The 5,266-nt window shown below is 40.2% G+C and overlaps 1 non-coding gene across 1 annotated transcript; it reads left to right on the forward strand.

Moving 5' to 3' along the window:
* Positions 1 to 367: 367 nt before the first annotated feature.
* TRNAW-CCA (transfer RNA tryptophan (anticodon CCA)) lies at positions 368 to 439 on the forward strand. The gene has a single exon. It is a non-coding gene; the product is annotated as a tRNA-Trp (tRNA).
* Positions 440 to 5,266: the final 4,827 nt, after the last annotated feature.

The raw sequence follows: 5,266 nt of genomic DNA on the forward strand, positions 1-5,266 counted from the left end.
TAAAATTGATAAGTTAGATTTTAATTTTTTTCGTCAAATCTCAAATTTAATTGAGTTTATATGTAATGTTTTTGAGTTACTCGTATAATGTAACTTTTTGAGCTTAATGTTTAAGTGAATGAACTTGGAAAACTTCATAATAAAACTCATAATTTTGAAAACAAAACTCAATACCTTTATTATAATGCTCAAAAAGTATACAACCGGTGGTAGTACATCGGACGTATAATCTACTTGCTAGCGAATTAGCCATATGCCCATGCCTCGACAAAAATCTTCATGGTCTCACTCCTCTCTGTCGATTAGGTTATGTACCGTCATTATTATTATCTCTTAAATAAGTACGTTTAGCTTTCTATGTCAACAGGAATCCGTGGCGCAATGGTAGCTCGTTTGACTCCAGATCAGAAGGTTGCGTGTTCAATTCACGTCGGGTTCAATTCCCCGAACAAACCTTGTTTTTGTTACTTCGTAACATAGACGTTTTGTCTTTCTTTGAATATGATGATACATTATATTATTATATACGATAAGACCATTGTATGACATACAATGTTTTATTTGAGGTTTTGTGTTTACTTCGACATTGCTTAAAAAATTCGATATACTTCGTTCTCCCTTTTTCCTACAAAAAGACGACGAAACATTCGCTTTTACAAAGTGTTACCTAATAATATTCTTTTCACAATAGCTTATACTATATAAAAAAAAAAGTTAGTAAAGTAATTAGCCAAAATTTACCTTTTTTTTTTCCAATTTCATTCAAGAGAAGACTTCCATGGACATGTTTCCTCTTTGAGCCTCCAATAATGTCTCTAAGAATAATGAACTTTTCATTTTTCAACATATTTGTAATCTTCTATTAGCAGTTTTCTTAAATGATAACGCTAGGACGTCATTGGGTGATACCGAGACGACTCTCTTAAATGAGGTCTATGATATCTACTCTTACTATAAATCCTTTAGAAACTGGTAAAGTGGCACCTACCCAATACATTTGGGACGGTGGACTAGTTTACCATATCCTATCTTATAAAACTACTTGCAACTTTAGCTTCTTTGAGGGAGGTCACATTTCTAGCATAACTTAAAGGCATATAAATACGTATAATTATCGACTTATCGAACTTGTTTCATGTCACATTTCTAAGTGTCACTTCATTTTAAGGTACGATTTTCATTCTCCATTATACCACATTATAATCCATCTAGGTAATTCAACTTTGTAAAAATATTAACGACGAAAGAAGCTGGTATATTCATCTGCTCATTTATTTTAGAATAATGTACTCATATTGATTACAAAAATTTGACGCGAGTGCATGTCTAGGTGTTGGACTCGTTATGCTTTGATAAAAATCATTTACTATGTATTGACAGTTTGCCAGTTTGGTACCAATGTCTTAGTGTTGAATGTCCGACAAGGATAATTAAAGAAAATTGAGTTTGAGACGTTCAGATGATTTCAGTTTAAGTATTGGATTTTCAAGCTAGAGATCTGTTTTGGTAAAAATCTACCGAATTATTAATTTCGAGTTTGTGAGTCAAAGTGGTCGATCTATAATTACGAATGAATAGAAAAGCGATAATGTGAATGAATGAGAGAATCAATGAAAAAGGAAGAATGACGTAAGGAGTTTTGGTGACGCGGAAAACCCGATGTGGGAGAACCGCAGGGGAGTCAGATTTCCGCCAAGTATGCACTATGATCGAAGTATTTAAGTGATGCGTATCACAAGCGGAAGTCTTAATTTGAGCTAAAAAATAAACGAATGATCCGAATGCACTAGGTGCAACCCGATCAATCCGAGTACTTGTAACGAGAATAACTGAAAGTAAAGGATATTTGCTCGATCTAGACCTATAGATCGACCAATGGGTGAATTACTCGATACGCGTCAAGTAATCCAACTCAAACTCGGGATCGCGTCCTTTGTTTGAGGTAAGGTTCGAAACTCGTCGAGCCTTTGGTAGCCCTCTTACTCGTGTAAGCCACACGAAATAACAAGACAAGTTTTTCACACAAGTGAATTTTTTTCTCAAAACTTCATGCTTCACAAATGAGAGAACCGGCCCTTATATAGCCGAATTCTCCTTGGCCTCCAAGTCTAGTCTTTATTGTTTACATGAGTTCCTAGGTGCCTAGTTTTTAGCTTTGACTTTAGGAATACAAACTTGGTAAGACTTTACAAAGAACTAGGCTAGACTTGGTAGAAAACTAAACAATGCAAAAAAATTAGAATGTAGGAAAACTATAGGTGGTTCCATGAACCTAGTACACGGCCTCCACGGTCCATTGTACCTCCCTTGCGGTTTGTTTTGTTCTAGGGAAGTTCCTCGGGTTCTTGAGTCGTGATCATGCAAATTTCTCGCCCTTTGTTGGTGCCTAACCACGTTTTATTTGTTGTGGTGCTTGGATTCGAAACATCCTTGATTCCCTTAGACTCTCCCAATTCGAGTACGACATCGTCTAAGGCATTGATATCCGCATCATCTCCTCCTCCTTTGAAAGGAATTGTCCTCAATTCCGCAATCCCATTATCATCAATGTAAGGAGAGAGGTCACCTACGTTGAAGGTGGCATGAACACCATAGTCTCCTGGGAGTTCGATCTTGTAGGCATTATCACCGAACTTTGAAATCACTTTATAGGGACCTTCCACGCATGGCAATAACTTGTTTTTACACTTGCTCGGAAACCGCTCTTTCCTGAGGTGAACCCAAACCAAATCTCCCTCTTTGAAGACTCTAGGTGGGCGAGTCTTATATGCCTTTTGCTTGTACACTTCATTGATGGACTCAATCCTAGCTCGAACTTGCCCATGCAGTTTGATCATTGCCTTTGACTTTTCCTCCGCATCATTATGAACTAGTTCGTCTTCCGGCAAAGGAATGAGGTCGAGTGGAAGGTAGGGGTTCACGCCATACACGATTTCAAATGGAGAGTGCTTTGTCGCGTCTGTTGGAGATCTGTTGTAGGCGAACTCGGCATGAGTGAGTTTCAAATCCCAATCCTTTTGAGTTTTGCTTACGAGACCGCGCAACAATGTGCCAAGAGTGTGATTCGTCACCTACGTTTGACCATCTGTTTGAGGATGGTGAGACGTGCTGAACAATAGTTTAGTGCCCACCTTCCTCCATTGAGTATTTCAAAAATAGCTCAAGAATTTGGAATCACGATCAGAGACTATCGTCTTTGGAATCCCATGAAGACGGAGTATCTCTCGGAAATATAAATCAGCCATGTTGCTAGCGTCATCCTTATACTTTGAAGAAAAATGAAAGGATTGCAGAAACTCCACCCATTTGGCGTGTCTTGGGCTCAACTTCTGTTGCCCATTAATATACTTCAATGATTCATGGTCTGAATGTAAGATGAAGTGATTCGGGCGAAGATAGTGGCTCCAATGATTAAGTGCTCTCACGATGGCATAGAACTCCTTATCGTATGTACAATACTTGAGTCTAGCCACACTCAACTTCTCAGAAAAATAAGCAATGAGCCGCTTTCCTTGCACCAATACGGCTCCAATTCCAACACTGCTTGCATCGCACTCTACCTCAAAAGGTTGTGTAAAATCCGGAAGTGCCAATAACGGTGCCTCACAAAGCTTTTGGATAATTGTCTCAAAGGCCTTTTGAGCGGCCTCGGTCCACACAAATGCTCCTTTTTTCGAGCACTCGGTTATAGGACTCGTGATGGTGCTGAAATCCCAAATAAACCTTCGATAGAACGAAGCAAGCCCTTGAAATGACCGAACTTCCGTGATGGATTTAGGAGTAGGCCATGATTTGATTGCCTCAATCTTTGCTTGATCAACCGAAACTCCATCTTTAGAGACCACATAGCCGAGGAAGATGACACTTTCGACTAAGAATGAACACTTCTCCTTTTTTCCATATAATTTTTGCCCGCGGAGTGTGTTTAACACCTCTCAAAGGTGTTTAAAATGTTCCTCTTCACTTCGACTGTAAACCAAGATGTCATCCAAATAGACGACCACAAACTTGCCCAAGAATGGTTTAAGTATCTCGTTCATGAGCCGCATAACAGTACTTGGAGCATTAGTTAACCCGAATGGCATGACGGTCCATTCGTATAACCCATGCTTAGTCTTGAACGCGGTTTTTCATTCGTCTCCTTCCCGCATTCTTATTTGATGATAACCACTCCTCAAGTCGATCTTAGAGAAGATCTCTGAACCATGTAACTCATCGAGCATATCGTCAAGTCTTGGAATAGGGAAGCGGTACTTGATAGTTATGTTGTTCCGGGCTCGACTATCAATACACATCTGCCAAGTCCCATACTTTTTTGGGACAAGAAGAGTAGGGACGGTACATGGACTTATACATTCACGAACATAACCTCGGTCCATTAGGTCCTCTATTTGTCTTTGCAACTCCTTTGTCTCCGTTGGGTTGCATTGATAGGCCGCTTTGTTTGGTAACGAAGTCCCAGAAATGAGATCGATTTGATGTTCGGTCCCACGAATAGGGGGCAAACCCGGTGGTAAATCCTCAGGGAAAACATCCTCGAATTCTCTCAATAGTGCGGTTAGTTGAACATTTTCGACCCCAACACTTGGTACCTCCTTGACCACCATCAAATAGACACAACCACCTTCCTTAATAACCTCACCAACTTCTTGTTCACTAGCAAACATGGTCATGGTAGCGGCCTTCCCTTGTGTGGTGCCCATACAACGGACAGCACTAGGCTTTATTAGTTTTAGAACAAGCTTCTTACCCTTGTCGATCAATTCATACTCATTACTTCGACCACGGTGTATGACATTGCGATCAAATTGCCAAGGACGCCCCAAGAGTACATGGCATGTATCCATCAGCACTACATCACACAAGACCTGATCGGTATAAGTTCCCATAGTCAAAGCCACTTTCACTTGCTTGGTAACATTAACCTTATTCCCGTCATTAAGCCAATGTATTGCATAGGGCTTGGGATGAGGTGTGGTATCCAACCCAACTTATCCACCATTCTCTTTGAGACCATGTTAGTACAACTGCCTCCGTCGATGATTAGGCTACACCACTTGTCCTTTACTTGACACTTCGTGTGAAATATTTGGTCTCTTTTATCTGCCTCAATTGGCATGGATAGAGTTTGTAATACTCAATGAATCAAAGCACAATCGTAGTTGGGAGCGGCGTAAGTCTCGACATCCTCGTCGTCTTCCTCCTCTTCTCTCCCTTCCAGGTTGAACACATCACCCAACCATTCCTCCTCATTGAATAACTCATC

Source organism: Silene latifolia, chromosome Y (assembly GCF_048544455.1).
Source record: "Silene latifolia isolate original U9 population chromosome Y, ASM4854445v1, whole genome shotgun sequence".
In the NCBI taxonomy this organism is placed as follows: Eukaryota; Viridiplantae; Streptophyta; class Magnoliopsida; order Caryophyllales; family Caryophyllaceae; genus Silene; species Silene latifolia.